The following is an 18,117-nucleotide window of genomic DNA, read 5'->3' as shown; positions in this document are numbered from 1 at the left end:
AAAGTTTTGTCCCAGACGCTGACATCTGGGGGAACTTGCTTCATCCCCACCCTACACAGTGTAAATATCTCAGTTGCCACACGGAGCCATTAGCCATCATCCCCAGCTCTAATCACTAGGAAGTTTTCCCTTTCATCAAGCCTGAATCAAGCCTGTTGCTCATGGTTCTGCTCTCTGGGACCAAGCAGAGTATTCTAATCCTACTTTAACCAGTCAACCTTTCAAGTACTTAAAGACTGTTATCATATATATGTCACCCACCGAGTCTAACTCTCTTTAGACTGCCCCCCCTCTCCTTCCTTCAGCCAATCCTCATATAGTGAGAACTTGAGGAGAGGACTCTCCATTTTATCAATGTCCTTCCTAAAATATGGTACCCGGAAATGAATACAATTCTTTAGATATGGTTTTACCAGAAGAGAGGAGAGGAGGCTAGTCATGGACTCTGTATCTGTCTCCATAGCACTAGCTACATTAGTTATCCTGGCTAGAATATCGCACTGCTGACTCACATTAAATTTGTATAATGCTAAAAACTCCAAAGCCTTTTTAAATGAACTGCTTTAAATCAAAGTCAACTGCAAGTCATGTTATCATTTCCTTGATGTCATGGTCTTCTTTGAGAATGAAGGACAAATACAACAGCAATAGCTTTGAAATTAGGCCTCCATCATCTTGTATTTTTAAGGTTGAGTTCTATGAACCCAAGTAGAAGGGATAGTACATTTGTCCCTATTAAATTGCATTAACCTAACTTCTAAATTGTAGAGACATTTTTTGTTCCTGACTGTGTTATTCAACATGTTAGCAATTCTTCCTACTTTTGTGTCATCTGCAAATTTTACAAGTATGCCCTTCAATTTTTATTCAAGTTATTGACAAAGCAGCACATGACCAAGAGCATCTCCACTGCAAGGCCCCTCCCCAGAGATGAGTCTTCTTGTTTCCAAGCCTAGTGCTCTATCCACTGTGCTACCTAGCTGCTCCTAATTATGTGGTACCTCTCCCATTCTCCATGATTTTTCAAAGACCATTGACAGTGATTTACCTTGTACATCTTCAAGTTTTTTCGGTGGTCTAGGACAGAGGTGTCAAATTCAAGTAGCTAGTCCACAAGGAGTGCAGAGGAATTAGATTAAAATATATTTGGGAAATGTTTAACAAAATAAATAAAAATATAATACAATATAGATAATGTTAATTTGTGGTTTTCTAAGTCAGCATGCAGTTGCTAGGGTTTCTATTCGAGTTTGACACCTCTGGTCTAGGATGTAACTGATCTGTGCCAGGTGATTTGAACTCATCAAAGACAGCTAGGTGGCCTTTTAACCACCTCCTCATATATTTAAGTATCAATTCCCTATTGGCCATTGTAGTTCAGTTCTTTTCAGTACAAAAATCATTATGCTTGGCAAAGAAAGTGATTCCGAGTCCAGAATTCATGGGATTATAGTAGTATATATGTAGAATTAGAAGGGTCCTTAGAACCCATCTAATACCACCCCAGGTCACACAATAAGAATCAGGGTAGGATTTGAATCAGGTCCACTCATTCCAGAACCAGAGCTGTTTCCACTATACCATGCTTCTCTAAGAAGACTTGGTTCCATCCTTCTTTATAGAACTTACAACTTATAATGGGGATGATAAAACATGTATACAAATAAATACCCAATTTTTGCACATTTTGCATATATTAGCATTGTTTTACACAATGTGGCATGTAATAAGCACCATGTACTAAACTCTAAAGAAATTCAAAGGAAGGAGAAATAATTGAATCTTAGAATCAGAGTTTCAGAGCTGATAGGACCTCCCTTCATTTAAAAAAATGAAGAAACTGAGGGCCACAGAGATTGAACAAATTGTCATAGGTCATAAAATGAGTTAATAATACATCCAAGACCAGAATATTAGTGATGGGTGATCAGAAGAGACTTCATGGACTAGGTAGAATTTGAGCTAGGTAATGGAATCACAGAATTTTAGAGCTAAAAGAGTGGATGAGATTGGTAGGCTAAGGCAGGAGCAGGAATAATTAATAGTTTTCTTTCTCTGTTTTGACCCTCCCTAGTTTAGACATAATGATCATATTGGTATCATGGGAGGAATGATAGCATATTTTCCAATTTTTGCAAAAAGTTTGTGTAATATTAGAACTAATTGTTCTTGAAATGTTTGGTAGAATTCACTTATAAATGCATCTTGTCCTGGGTTCCCCCTAACTCCCCAGAGTTAACTTATGATTTTACAAATTTCTTTTTCTCATATTAGATTATTTAAATTTTCTATTGTTATGTAGCCCGTATATATTCTGCAGATCCTTATCTCAACTTCCATTCTCAGAGATGAATCTCAGGGGCTGGAGCTAAGCTACATCTCCCTCTCAATGTTTTAGGGATATCCCTGATACCAGGAGTCATTCTCTAATGACATCAGCTCAGTCCTCCAAGATTATCAGTTGAGAATCATTTAGTGAGCCAACCATAAGTGGTTTTTAGAAAGGTGTTTTACAAAGGTGGCACAATAATAGATAGTTCAAAATACTCCCTCAAAAGTCTGTAGCTCACTCTCAAGTACACTTACAAGTACACACAGAGTTTATGGGAAGGGGGCTCAAGCTTAGAAAACACGTGTGGCAAAGGGGTTACTTACAGCTTAATTGCTGACTTAGCCTTTTTCTCCCATTCATGGAGTATTAAAGAAGATGCTTAAGCATGATCTATTCTGTGCTTGGTCACCAATGCAAACACTGTTAACAGCTGCTGCTGCCCTAGGACAGAAAATACTAGGATTCTGATATAAAGATGGAAGTTCAAAATTCTCCAGTCACTTCAAAATTTGATAGGTCTTTCTCTGGCTGAAGAGAAGAAAAGAATGAGGCTTAGACAAAGACCCTCTCTGCTTTGACTCCCTCCCCTTCTAGGCAGTTCATCATCAGGATATTGCTGGAAATCTTGATATCTACTGCTCACCATTCACTGAAACTTTCTAATTCCAGCTTACTTGATGCTTTTTGCAAGACCTAGAGGGCATGATGAAATCCCTCAACCAAATGGAACAAATTCCTGTCTGACACAATTTCACTTCAACCAAAAGCTTTAAAAAACTTTTCTTTCTTAGTCTAAAGCCTAACTGAGATTGACTGATTGAGCATCTTATCACTTGATTTAAATGGGGTGGGATGACTAGATTGAGTAAATATCAATCAACCTCAACTTTATATTAATCTGAGCATTTTGTACTTTTGTTAAACATTAATGCATCTCATTAAATTGCCAGTTTTATTAGTCAATAAATCACAAAACAATTTCTAAGAATTTCCTTTACTTTTTCTTCATTTGTTGTGATTTATCCTTTTGCATTTTTGCTACCAGAAATTTGATTTTCCTCTCTTTTTCTAAAATAACAAATCTGCTAACAATTTATCTCTTTCACTGGTAGGTTTTCAAAACAGCTTGTAGTTTTATAAATTTATTGATTTTTTTAAAAGTAAATTCAGTGGAATTTTTGCTTTTAATTCAGACAATCTCTTTGATCTTTAAAGTTTTCTGTCTCTACGTTTAGTTGGGTTTTTAAAAATTTTTTAGTTGTTTAGATTTTCTAGTTGCATGGCCAATTCATTGATTTGTTCTATCCCCCTTTTCATAGATGAATGTGTTTAGAGATATAAAATGCCCTCCTCAGTACTGTTTAAGCTGAATTTCAAAAGTTTTGATATGTAATCTCATTGTTATATTTTTTCTATGACAAACCAATTCTTTAGGATTAAATTATTCAGTCTCCAATTAATTTTTAATCCTTTCCTCAAAGGCCCTTCATTGAATATAGTTTTCCCTTGCTGTGGTCAGTAAATGATTGTATTTAACTTATCTATTTTTCTGTATTTGTTTGTCAGGTTTTTATGCCTTAGTAAATGCTCAGTTTTTATAAAGGTACCAAGTACAACTGACAAAAATGTATATTCCTTTCAGTTCTGATTCAATAATCACTGGACATCTAGCATATCTAACTTTTCTAAACTTCTATTCAAGTTCTTGTTTTCTTTCTTGCTCATATTTTGGTTAGACTTGTCTAGATCTGAGAGGGGATTATATTGAGATCTCCAACTATAATAGTTTTATTGTCTATTTTTCCCTATAATTTTGTTAACTTTTTCTTTAAGTATTTAGATGTTATGGCAACTGGTGCACATAATTAAGAATTGTTAGTAATTCATTGTCTCTGGTGCCTTTAATCATAATGTGTCTTCCTTGTTTAATTCTTTAATCAAGTCTACTTTTGCCCTTGCCGTATCTGAGATCATGATTGCTACCCTTACTTTTTTCTAAGTCCAGCTAAAACATAATAGATTTTGCTCTAGTTCCTTATTTTAATTCTGTATGAATTTTATGTTTCCTTTATGGTTCTTATAAACACTATATTGTTGGATTTTGCTTTCTAATCCAGTCTGCTCATTTCCTCCATTTTACAGGTAAGTTCACCCCATTTACATTCACAGTTGTGATTGTTAATTATGTATCTCTCTCCATTCTATCCACTTCAATGTTTTTGTATTTTTGCCTCCTGCATACCTCTTGCAAAAGAAGAGAAGAGTGAGAAAGAATGTGTATGCTCAACAACAGTGATCTAAATTTGATGTAATCTGCTTCCATGCCAGTGCTCCTCTTCTCATCAAGTCCCTGATCACAGGCTCTTATTCTTTCATTAATTTCATTCCCCCTTCACAATCCACCCTCAAAAGTTGGAGTTTTTTTTTGTTTATAACTAATCTTTCCATAAGCCTACCCTCCCTCTTAATTCTCACTTTACCTCTCCCTATTCCCAACAGATTCCCTGTTGTGTTTAGGGCATTTTCACACCAAATTCTGTGTGTGTTCAATCCTTCCTGCCTTCCATCTGGTTCATATGAAAGTGAAGCTCATGCATAACCTGCTTTACATCCCTTTCTTGCATGTTTCTATAATATTCTTCTTCATATCTCAATTATGTGAGATAATAAGTTTTACCATTTTCTTCCCTCTTTATTCCATAATATAATCCTTTTTTAAAAAAATCATCAAAACGTAACAAAACTACTTCAAGACTCTGTCTTATAGAATCCCTTGGTGACTCTAAGACAGTTCTGAGAGGACATTTGTTTCTTCTCCCTATTAGAATGTAAATGTTTCATCCTTGTATAACCCAGTTACTCACAAGTTTTTATCTTTCATTCTATGATTCTCTTGACTCCTGTGTTTGTATTTCAAGATATCAATTCAGTTCTGTTCTCTTCATCAGGAATGCTTGGAAGTCCTCTACTTCATTAAAATTCTATTTTCCCCCTATAAAATTATATTCATTATTTGCCAGGTAAGCTATTCTTAGTTGTAACTCTATCATTTACCTTTTGCAATAACATATTTCAAGCTCTCCTCTTCTTTATATTGTTGTCTGCCAGGTCTGGCGTGATTCTTATTATGGCTCTTTCGTTATTGAACTCTTTCTTTCTGGCTCCTTGAAGTACTTTTCCTTCAACCTGGATGCTCTGGATTTTGGCTATGATGTTCCAGGAAGATTTTGTTTTACAACTCTATCCCTGCAAGAGATAATTGCTGGGTTATTGCCAATTTTACTTTTGTTCTCTGGCTTTAATTGGTCTAGGTGATTCTCATTCATGATTTCTTTAAATAATGATCAAGATTTTCAGATAATCCAGTGCTTCTTAGATTATCTCTCCTTGACCTATTTTCTGGTTCAGTTGTTTTTGATAGGAGATATCTTACATCTTTTGCTTTTTTTTTTTCAGTTGTTTGATTTTGTTCTAGTATTTCTTGTTCTCCAATGGGGTAATTTATTTCTGTTTCATCCAATCTAATTTTCAAGGATTCTATTACTTGAGGAAGGTTTTGTAACTCTTATATCAAAATGTTTATTGTCTTTGCAATGGCAATGTGAATTCTGTAAGCCACACTTCTGGGCTAACTTTTTCTGTCTGGTTCAGATCCCTAGTGCTTATGGGCTTCTGACCATCACTTTGTGCATATGCAAAATGGCAAAATGTATTTCCTGTAGTTTCTCCTTGAATTTCTGAAACATTTTTTGATCTAGTGCTCTTTCTTTTTTTTTTTCATCCTTCCTAGATTATTCATGAGAGAATGGGGCTGTTCTATCCACTCCATAATCTTGAGGAAAGTTCCTCTATGTGGCCACAGGCATTGTAAGAGTCCTTCTGTTCAGAAAAGGAAGAATAAAGACCTAGGCTCTTTTTCTGTGAGATTCATCCTCCTTCTCATGGTCCTTTTACCATTCAAACTGTCACTCTGACTGAAGTTCACACTTTACAATCTGTCTCCTTCATGTTAGTCAAATATTTTTTTTCCAAAATGAAATGCTGCACAGGTTATTGTATTTTCCTTCCTTCCCTAAGAAAGCTATAATCTTTACAACAGGAAGTCTCTGTTTTCTCAATTGTAAAATAAGGGGATTGGCCAAGATGTGTTGTAAAGTACATCCCAGCTCTAAATCATGATTCTATAATTTTATTATTGAAAATTTCTTCCCTCTCAACCTTTTCAGTGGCTACAATAACCCTTCAGATCTAAACAAATTGATTGGTCTATCACTTAAAGGAACTTAGTCTAGGCCCCATTTAAAATGTTAATAAGGCTGGAAAGCAGGGACTTGCACGAGCTCTCCCCCAAGTCCCTCCAAACACCTATAAAAATGGCTCTGAACAAATTCTAGAGCTGCAGAACCCACAAAATACGGGCTCCAGCCCAGGAAAGCCTGGATGGTTGCAGGGAAGAGTCTATCACACTGAGCTGGGAGAGGAGCAGAGCAGAGTCCAGCGTGAGCTGCACCAGGACCAACCAGACCAGGAGCCAGGCGGAACAGGCATAGCACCCTGAATCAGTGAGCTGTGGCAGTTACCAGACTTCTCAACCCACAAAAGCCAAAGACAACAGAGAAGGTTAGTGGGTAGAACTGATAGAACCTAAAAGGAGTTAGCAATCAGCCCCAGCCCCGGGGGCATGGAAGTGGTGCAGCTCTGGGGCTGCTTCCAGCTGCAGTTGCTTCCAGCCCCAGACCCACCAGGTGGGAGGAATTAAGAGGCAGGAGTGCAGAGCCTGTTTGGATCTGAGTCTAGTCCAGGTTGGCGGTTCTTGGGGGAGGAGCAGCGCTGGTGTGGCAGAGCTTGCTGTGTAGAAGTAGCTCTGAAAACAGCAGCACAAAGCCCCTAAAGCTTGGGACAGAGTACTCCCTACTCTACAAGCAGTCATACCTTTACTAAAAGCTCCAGGGACAAGTAAGTTGACTGGAAATATGAACAGGCAGCAAAAATGGACCCAGATTCAGAATCAGACTTTGGAATCTTTTCTTGGTGACAAAGAAGAGCAAACCATACAGCCAGAAGAAATCAACAAAGTCAAAGAGCCTACATCAAAAGCCTCCAAGAAAAATATGAATTGGTCTCAGGCCATGGAAGAGCTCAAAAAAGATTTGGAAAAGCAAGTAAGAGAAGTAGAGGAAAAATTGGGAAGAGAAATGAGAGTGATGCAAGAAAATCATGAAAAACAAGTCAATGACTTGCTAAAGGAGACCCAAAAAAATACTGAAGAAAATGATACCTTTAAAAAATAGACTAACTCAAAAGGCAAAAGAGCTCCAAAAAGCCAATGAGGAGAAGAATGTCTTGAAAGGCAGAATTAGCCAAATGAAAAAGGAGGTCCAAAAGACCACTGAAGAAAATACTACCTTAAAAATTAGATTGGAGCAAGTGGAAGCTAGTGACTTTAGGAGAAATCAAGATATTATGAAACAGAACCAAAGAAATGAAAAAATGGAAGACAATGTGAAATATCTCACTGGAAATACCGCTGACCTGGAAAATAGATCCACGAGAGATAATTTAAAAATTATTGGACTACCTGAAAGCCAGCATCGAAAAGAGAGCCTAGATATTATCTTTCAAGAAGTTATCAAGGAGAACTGCCCTGATATTCTAGAACCAGAGGGTAAAATAGAAATTGAAAGAATCCACCAATCACCTCCTGAAAAAGATCCCAAAAAGAAAACTCTTAGGAATATTGTCACCAAATTCCAGAGCTCCCAGATCAAGGAGAAAATACTGCAAGCAGCCAGAAAGAAACAATTTGAGTATTTTGGAAACACAATCAGGATAACACAAGATCTAGCAGCTTCTACATTAAGGGATTGAAGGACTTGGAATATGATATTCCAAAGGTCAATGGAGCTAGGATTAAAACCAAGGATCACCCACCCAGCAAAATTGAGTATCATGCTCCAAGGCAAAATATGGATTTTCAACAAAATAGAGGACTTTCAAGTTTTCTCAGTGAAAAGACCCGAGCTGAATAGAAAATTTGACTTTCAAACACAAGAATCAAGAGAAGCATGAAAAGGTAAACAAGAAAGAGAAATCATAAGGGACTTACTAAAGTTGAACTGTTTTGTTTACATTTCTACATGGAAAGATGATGTGTGTAATTCATGAGATCTCAGTATTAGGGTAGCTGAAGGGAATATACATATATAGACAGAAGGCACTAGGTGAGTTGAATATGAAGGGATGATATCTAAAAAAATAGAATCAAATTAAGGATGAGAAAGGAATGTACTGAGAGAGGGAGAAAGGGAGAGAGAGAATGGGGCAAATTATTGCACATTAAAATGGCAAGAAAAAGCAGTTCGTTGGAAGGGAAGAGGGCACAGGTGAGGGGGAATGAGTGAATCTTGCTCTCATCGGATTTGACTTGAGGAGGGAATACCATGAGCACTCAATTGGGTATCTTACCCCACATGAAAGTAGGGGAAAAGTGATAAAAAAGGGCAGGGGGGCGGAATGATAGAAGGGAGGGCAGATAGATGGAAGAAGTAATCAAAAGCAAACACTTTTGAAAAGGGACAGGGTCAAGGGAGAAAACTGAATAAAGGGGGACAGGATAGGAGGGAGGGAAATATAGTTAGTCTTTCACAACATGACTATTTATAGGAGTGTTTTGCATAATGATACATGTGTGGCCTGTGTTGAATTGCTTGCCTTCTTAGGGAGAGTGGGTGGGGAGCGAGGAGGGGAGGGAATTTGGAACTCAAAGTTTTAAAAGTAGATGCTCAAAAAAAAAAGGTTGTTTTTGCACGCAATGGGGAAATAAGATATACAGGCAGTGGGGCATAGAAATCTATCTTATCCTCCAAGAAAGTAAGGGGAAAAGGGATTGGAGGGTGGGGAGCAGAAGGGGGGTGATAGAAGGGAGGGCTGACTGGGGAATGGGGCAATCAGAATATATGCCATCTTGGAGTGGGGGGCAGGGTAGAAATGGGGAGAAAATTTGTAACTCAAAATCTTGTGGGAATCAGTGCTGAAAACTAAAATATATCAAATAAAAAAATCTAAAAAAAAATAAAATGTTAATAAAAGGCTTTGTATAGGTTAAAGAAAACAATAATTTTAAAATAAAATATATACCTCCTAAGACCCATACTGTATAGTTTATTGGTAGTATTGTTTCCTTTCAACATAAAAACACATAAATGCTCAATTAATTACAGTGTAGATCATTAAGACATTCTGAAAAACCCATTGCAATTTCTTTTATTGAGGAGTTTCTGGATGGTTGTTTCCTATTCACAATTTGAGCAGCCTCAGTGACCTTAATTCTTGTGTCTGGGTATTATAGAGATTAGTGGAGAATTTTAAATATCATTAAATGCAGCAATATCTCATCCCAAAAGATTAAGAAGAGTGAATTGATAGTCAAGACTCCAAGGAGATAACTGCAACACCTTGAGTCGCTGGCTGTCTTGTATTACCCCTCAGAATTAAATCATATGACTTCATCTATAGGAGACTAAGAATGGGAAAAAATGCAGAACCACTCAATTCCTGTTTTGCTTCTGTTTTCTCTACCAAGAAGAAAGATCTTCAGACTGGAAAGGATAGAACAGAAATGTCAATGGGGATTTGAAAGTCAATATAAATAAATAGATGGTAAGAGGACCTTGGTGTCCTCAATGAGTTTAATCTTCAGGCCTAGATGAAACATATCCTTAAAAACTGGAGGAAAAAAAAAACTAGTCAGTGTGATTGCTGAGCTATTGTCATCGGTCTCTGAAAAACCAGAGAATAGAAGAGGCGCTAAAGACTGGAGATAGACAAATGCCTAATGTCATGCGTAATAGATAAGGATCTCAACGAAGCATAAAACATAGGATTTAAAGCAAGAAGGAACCTTAGAAAGCATCTAGTCCAACTTACAGAGAAAGAAACTAAGGTCCAAACAGGTGAAGTGACACCCAACTTCATACAGGTAGCAAATGGGACTTGCGTGCAGGTTTTTTTGTCTCCACATCTAATTCTCTTTCCATCACAGTATGTTACATTTCAAGTCAGCAAACCTTTACTAATAAACCAAATTATGCTCATACTATGACCATTCCATGTTCAAGGATCCTCTCCTTGTTAACAAAATGAAGAGATGCGGACAAGTGATGTCACACTCTTATTTGTATCTTTGGTGAATCTGGAATTGGGTGAAGGAGGAGACCCAAAGGCTGCTGGTCAATAGACTGATGTCAGCCTGGAGGGATGCCTATGATGAAGTGCCAAACAATCCTGTCCTTGATTCTTTTCTGTAAAACATTATTATAAATAACTTAGATGTGGTTCAATGGATACTTACCCAATAGATGTGTATTTATCAAATAGTTAGATGATAGAAATTTAGAAGAGATTGAGAATATAACAAAAAAGATAACAAAAAAGATACTGACAGGCTAGATCCATGGATCAAATCCAATAAGGTGAAATTGAACTGGAATAAAAAGTCCCTACACTTGGTTTTAAAAAATCAACTGCATGAATATAAGATGGCTAAATATGAAATGGCTAAAACATGGCCAAAAAAGACCCAGGGGAGTTCATAGGCTGAAAACTCAACAAGAGTTAACAACATGATGTGGCAGCCAAAATAACATTGTAGTGTCCAGAATAAGAAAGTTTATAATCCCACTGTATTCTGCTCTGCTTAGACTATATCTGGAGTCAGTTCTGTTCTCTAACTTTTACGAAGTACATTGACAAGCTACAGCATGTCTTCAAGAGAGTGGTCAAGGTGATGACTAAGCTCAGAAAGAATTGGTTTAAGAAACTGCGGATGTTTATACTGCAGAAGAAATGACTCTGTAAGGTCACTATTGCTATAATTATTTTTGTCATAGAGTGTTAGAGCAGGGAACTGAGTAAACTGAGTAAAATTTATTTTTTAAAAAGAAGAGCCATTCCCCAATTAATAAACGATTAAAGGATATGAACAAGGAGTTTTCAGAAGAAGAAATCAAAACTATAATCATATAAAAATGCTCTAAATCACTATTGATTACATAAATTAGAACAACTCTGAGGTACCACCTCACACCTATCAGATTGCCTAACATAACAGAAAAGGAAAGTGACAAATGCTGGAAGGCATGTGGAAAAAGAGAGAACTAATGCACTGTTGGTGGAGTTGTGAACTGGTCCAACCATTTTGTAGAACAATTTAGAACTATATCCAAAGGGCTAAAAAAACTGTGTATACTCTTTGATCCAGAAATACCACTACTAGGTCTATATCCCAAAGAGATCAAAGAAAAAAGATTTATATGTACAAAAAAATTTATAGCACCTTTTTTATAGTGGCAGATAATTAGAAATTGAGGAATTGCTCATCAATTGGGGAATGGCTGAACAAGTTGTGATATATGATTGTGGTGGAATACTATTGTGCTATAAGAAATGACAAGGATGTTTTCAGAAAAACCTGGGAAGACTTATATGAACTGATGCAAAGTAAAGTGAGCAGAACCAGGATAACACTGTTCACAGTAACAGCAATATTGTAATAATGACCAACTATCAAAGACTTGGCTATTCTATCAAGATAATTATCCAAAACAATTCTGAAGAATTCATAATGAAAGATGTTATCCACCTCCAGGGAGTAACCTGATGAATTCTGAGTACAAACCAAAGTATAATTTTACTACTTCCTTTATTTTTCTTTCTTTTTTGCAGCATGACTAATGTGGAAATATATTCTGCATGACTTCACATGTATAATTAATATAATATTGCTTGCTTTCTCAATGGGTTGGTAGGGGCTGGAGGGAGGGAGACATTTGGAGCTCAAATTCTTTTTTAAAAAAGAAAATTTTTAAATAAATATTTTTAAAAAGCAAAGCAAGAAATTAAAAGCATTGGTAACAAAAAAACAACAACATTCAGCCACCTCATTTTACAGCTAAGAAAAATGAGGCTCAAAGAGGTAAAATTATTTGCCCCAGTTCATGCAGCCAGTGGCAGAGCTGGAAACACAATCCAAATTTCCCTGATTCCTAGCTTAATATGCCTTCCACTACACCAAGCTATTTTCCTTTGAAAGGCTGCTATGTAAAAGATGAGTTATCTTTAAGAAAAAAATCCCTCCCCCTCTACTGAATGCCCTTATTATTGTCTAGGGTACCACTATCCTCCTAGCCATCCAGGCTTGCACCTTTATTGTCCTCAGATCCTCACTATCATCCCATGTCTGATTTGTTGCTAAATCCTGTCAATTACACATTCCCATCTCTTATATCCATCCCCTTTTCTCCTCTGACACAGCCACCACCTGATACAAATCCTTATCACCCCATGCCTAGGATATTGCAAAAGCCTTCTGTTTGATCTCCCTGCCTCAAGTCTCTCCCCACACTACTCCTGCTTCCACTCAGCCACCAGTGATCTGGAAGAGGTGCCTGGTTAGCTCTGACCTAACACTCCTTACTCAATAAACTCCAGTGGCTCTCTGTTACCTCCAGGATCAAATATAAAATCCATTTTTTTTTTTTTGCTTTTAAAGCCCTCCACAACCTGACCTCTTTCTACTTTTCCATTCTTTTTATACTTCTCCTCTTCATACCCCTCCCAATCTAGCACCAATCTGGCTTTCTGGCTGCTTCTCCAACAAGATACTCCTCTTCCAACTCTGTGAGTTTTCAATGGCTATTCCTTATGCCTAGAATATTCTCTCTCCTTCTCTCCACCTCCTGGCTTCTCTGACTTCTCTCCAGTTTCAGAAAAAGTCTCACCTTCTACCAAAAAAAAAAAAAAAAGGCTTTCCAAGGATTACTTAATCTTAGTACCTTCCCTCTGAGATTAATTCTAGTTTACCCTGTATATATCTTGTACGTACATATTTGTTTGCATGTTGTCTCCTCCATTGAAATGTGAAGTCCCTGAAGATGGAGCTTTTTTTTTTTTTTGCTTTTCTTTGTATCTCCAGTGCTTAGCACAGAGCCTGACAGGTGCTTAATAGTAGGTACTTAATAAATGCTTGTTGATTTCACTCAATTGGTCCTACAGGGCAGAATTGTGAGCAATAGATAGAAGCTGCAGAGAGAGAAATTTCTCCAGATACAAGGAAAAACTTCCCAATAATTAGAGCTCTCTCCAAAGTTGAATAGCTTGATTCAGGAGGTAGTGACTTTTGCCATTGCCTTAGGACTTCAACTAGGGGCTAGATGATCACTCATTAAAGTCATTGTGAGAAAGGCTTTAAGCTTTAGTTAAGAAATGAACAATGAAACCTCTTCCAACTCTGAGATTATTATACCACAATTCTATGGTAAATGTCAAAATAGGGTGAGTCTACAGCAATTATATTGCAGGAAGTTCATATAGATTATAGAGTATGACCAGTTTACCATGGGATATTTCAAATTAGAACATCAAAAGAGTCAAAGAAAAGAATATACACATTCAAATAATTTTACAAGTTATGCAAGATGATTTATATGAAATGCAAAAAAAATATAATTCTAAAAGTTTAATTCAAAGTGATTCTCAAGAGTTATAATCTTGTGACCTTATATCTGAGAAATAGTTAAAATAGATAATAGTGTTGCTCTGTACTGCAGATTTATTAATGAGCCAAGGAGAGCCAGTTTGGTGAAATGCTTGTAACTAGATATCCTGCTGGAAAAAGAGGGGGTGGAGTTTCTGTGGAACCAGATAGAACTGGAATTTTCTCAGCTGTGTTTGCACTTCAGCTCAGTGGAATCTTTAATATAGAATAAAAGCAGATGCCGTATTTCTGATAGGCTTTTACAATCTTAAACACAATTTCTCCTCTGTTGTTAAAAGCACTCCTCTTCTTTCAATCATTTTCTGTCTCCTCCTTGACCCCTACTATCTCTTTTGTCACCAAGTCATGATGATTTTTTTTCTATACAAGTATCATATGCTTTAAGATACATACCGTGTGACCCTAGTCTAGTTACTTAATGTCTCTGTGCCCTAGACAGCTCTTTAAGACTGTGAGTTGCAAAAGAAGGACAACCTTCGTTGGTAGAGGGAGTCTCCTCACCCAAGAATTACTTATACCAACGCAATCCTGGGTCCAGTCCCTGTCCCTACCCCTAACCATAATATAGAGTAGTCTTGTCTGACCATTCCCATTGCCGTATTCTCTGGTCTAAGTCCCACTCCCTTTGTATTTAAGTAGGCACAAGAAGCTCTTTACCAGAATTCCTGAACCCTCCCGAGAGCAAAGATCTCCCATCACTAGCCAAGATCACCTAGGCTAAGCCTCTTGTATAAAAATGAGGAAAATGACGTCCAGAGTAGTGAGGCAAATTACCCAAAATTGTCAGCAAGGGTGTAGGGCTGGGAATAGATGCCAGGGGAATTTATTCGTACTTGACTGGTTCTCTGTATCTTCAAGAATCCCCTTTCTGAATCTATGTTCAAACCATAGCACTCTGTGGACCAAAACATTGACATGGTCCCTGAAGATCTTGTCTGTCCCTTTATGCTGCAAGATCTTTGACAGCAGAAACTGAATCTATTCATTTTTATAAAACACAGAGAGAGGGGGGGGGTATAACCTTCTGAAAAGAAGACTCCCAATAATCATTGACTCTCCAGAAGGTCTAAATACAGTGTGGCACAGGGAAAAGAGCAATGAACTTCATAGTCAAGGGTTAAAAATCCAGCTCTCCTACCAACTAACTAGCTGTGTGACCTTGGGCAAATGTCTTAGCCTCTTTGGGCCTCAGTTTCTTCCACTGTAAAAGAAAGGGGTCTAAGTAGATGATTTCTAAGCTTTAACTATGTATAAATCTACTGAAGAACAGATTTTTAAAAAAATCTGAAACCCATTTTCCTGATCGTTTTCAGCTGCTAGTGTCTTCCCCTCTGGGTTTAACTTCTATCCACTCTGTATAGTTATTTACATGTTGTCTTCTCAGTTAGAATGTAAGATCCTTGTGGGCAGGGACCGGTCTTGCATAGTGCCTGGCAACAATAAATACTTGTTGATTGACTGACAAATCCTCAATACCTGAGAGATTATTCTCATCTGCTGGGATTTATAAATGACCAAAACTGGACATATTAATAAAACAAATATTTATTAATCCTTTATTGTGTGCCAGGGACTGTACTTGGCCCTGGAAATTCAAAGACACAGTCTCTTCCCTTGAGGAGTTTATATTTTATCCTAGGAGTCTATCTTTCTTTATCTACGTGGGTATGTGTATACATGTATATGTGTATTACATATCTATACATATTACTACAGTCATACATGCATATATACACATGCATATACATCTGTATATATCTATATCTACATATACATATATCTACATATCTATATCTATGTCTACATATGTCCACACGTAAAGTCATCATTCAGACAGGAATCACTGAGAGCAAAATTTATGAAGGAAGAGGGAAGATGGTGCTAAGACAAAAGAATTTATTGCTGGATTATAGTAGATAATTTGGTGAAAGAGCAATGAAAAAGCAACCAACCACAAGGCCTATAAATAGCACATCCAGTTAACACCAAAGGTACAACATGCAAGCTTCTTACAGAATTGTTTTTGATCTCGCTAGCTAAGCTTCCTGAGGTAGAGGTATTTGGATCACTCGATTTTCCTTGAGGTCTGTGCCATGAAGCATACATTAATAGGCAGAAGCTTTTAGTGTCTTCAGTTGCTCCAAAGAGGAAATGCAACCTCTCTGAGTTTAAGGCATTTCAGGGGATTTCCTCCATCAGTAAACAAACTAATAGGCACCAAAATAATGTTTTAAATATTCTTCTGAATGAATGTCTGGAGAGAGGCTGAATGGAAAGGTACTTTTTCAAAATAACTTCCTATTAAAAATATTTTATTAATGTGCCATTTTTTTCACAAATTTATTTCTTTCAAAAGACCTTTCTCTGAGACCCCACCCACCCTAACAGAGAAGTCCAGTTAACAAAGCAACACTTTGTATTCTGCACAACCAATGTAACCACTGTCAGTCCTCTGAATTCACGATTGGTCCCTGCATGGATGATAATGCCAAGATCTTTCCATGTTTTTGTTTTTGGGGTTTTGTTTTTTGTTTTGTTTTGTTTTGTTTTTTGCATTAGTGTGGACATGTAAATTGTTCTCCTGGTTCTGCTTACTAGTCTCTGCATCAGTCCTTCCTCATCTTCCCAAGTTTCTCTGACTTCCTCACATTTGCCAAATGTCTTTCAGCCTAAGCCCTTCCACCTATGTGAGAGCTCATCCAATGAGAAGTAACATTTCAATTTATTTCAATAAACATTCAATAAACACTTATCAGAAGGGGACACAGACAAGAAGAGCAATGCTGCTATTACTATGTTTAAGTTGATTTACACTAAAACAAGCAACAAGCCGTACACATGGTAGATTCTTGTTTTCATATACAATCTTCTTTCTGTCTTTTGTATATGGAAATATTCATGTTTGTTGATGATTTTTAAGTTCTTATTTTAAAATATTACTGTTAAGTAAATGCTTACTATGTACACTGGGGTAGCTTGACAATACGGCATTGGACTGACTGTCAGTCATTGATGTTGAGAAGTGACTTGAGATGGGCTTATTACATACGTATATATATGAATATATGCATATGTGTGCACACATACATATGTATACACATCTTTCTATATCTACATATGTATATCTATGTGTAAAGTCATCATTCAGGTGGCAATCATTGAAAGCAAAGTTTGTGAGGGAACAGGGAAAACAGTGCTAAGACAAGAGCATTTATTGCTAGGTTATAGCAGATAAAGGGGTGTTATCAGAGTTCAACAGTTGAAGAGGGAGAGGGAAAACATTCCAGGAACAACACAAGGCATGAAGGGTAGAGGATAAAGCACAGAACAAGTTCTGAGGTAGAAGAGTAATTTGATTTATAATATTAGAGTAGGCTGGAGAGATAGGGTGGTAACATACTGGGGAGTCCTAGATGGTGTGTAAAAAGGTTTAAATTTTTGTCAGCTGTCAATCAACAAGGATTTATTAATATATGCCAGGCACTGTTCTAAGCAGTAGCCTGGAAGGGGTTAATGAATATTTTTAAGCAAAGGAGTCACATGACCAGATCTACGTACATTAGAGCTGGAAGGAACCTTGAGACCGCCTAGTCCAAGCCCCTTCCTCACATTTATGTAGCACTGGAAAGGTTAGCTTACCTGCTGCTTTCTTCATGTCAAATTTGTCACAAGGAGCTCATAGAGATAAGAAAGCAGATAAATGGGTCAGTGTCTCCATGATTATAGTAACGGACTGGGGAGGAGAGGGGGCAGAAGAAGTGATTTCTGTGCTTCCACCAAGTCCTGCTTGGATACCTCATCATGGCATAAAGGTGACCCTGCATTCTTTGAGGCCTTGTCAGCAAAGCTTACACTCTAGCAGGTTCTTCCATGCTGGAAGGCTTCAAGAATACTCATGGCCTACAGAATGCTTACAGCCCACAACCTTGATGAGTGCTGCCTAAATCAAATTAAAATGTAATTGGGAAATTAATTAATTAACAAGTAAGTAAATAAGTGAATAAATGAATAAATAAATAAATATGCAGTAAAACATAGATAATGTTAATATGTGGTTTTCTAAGTCAATATGAGCCCCACGGGTGTCCGTATGTACTGGTTAGTTTCCCCCTGTTTCTATCTGACTTTGATACCACTGCTGTGGGGGAACAGATTGAATCTGCTATCTGAGGATCTACCTACATATGAAAAGACTTATCACCAATAGAGAGGCATGTGGGATAGTGGATAG

Source organism: Trichosurus vulpecula, chromosome 6, assembly GCF_011100635.1.
Source record: "Trichosurus vulpecula isolate mTriVul1 chromosome 6, mTriVul1.pri, whole genome shotgun sequence".
Lineage (NCBI taxonomy): Eukaryota > Metazoa > Chordata > Mammalia > Diprotodontia > Phalangeridae > Trichosurus > Trichosurus vulpecula.
The sequence above is the reverse complement of the archived record's forward strand: the minus strand, read 5'-3'. Positions refer to the sequence as shown.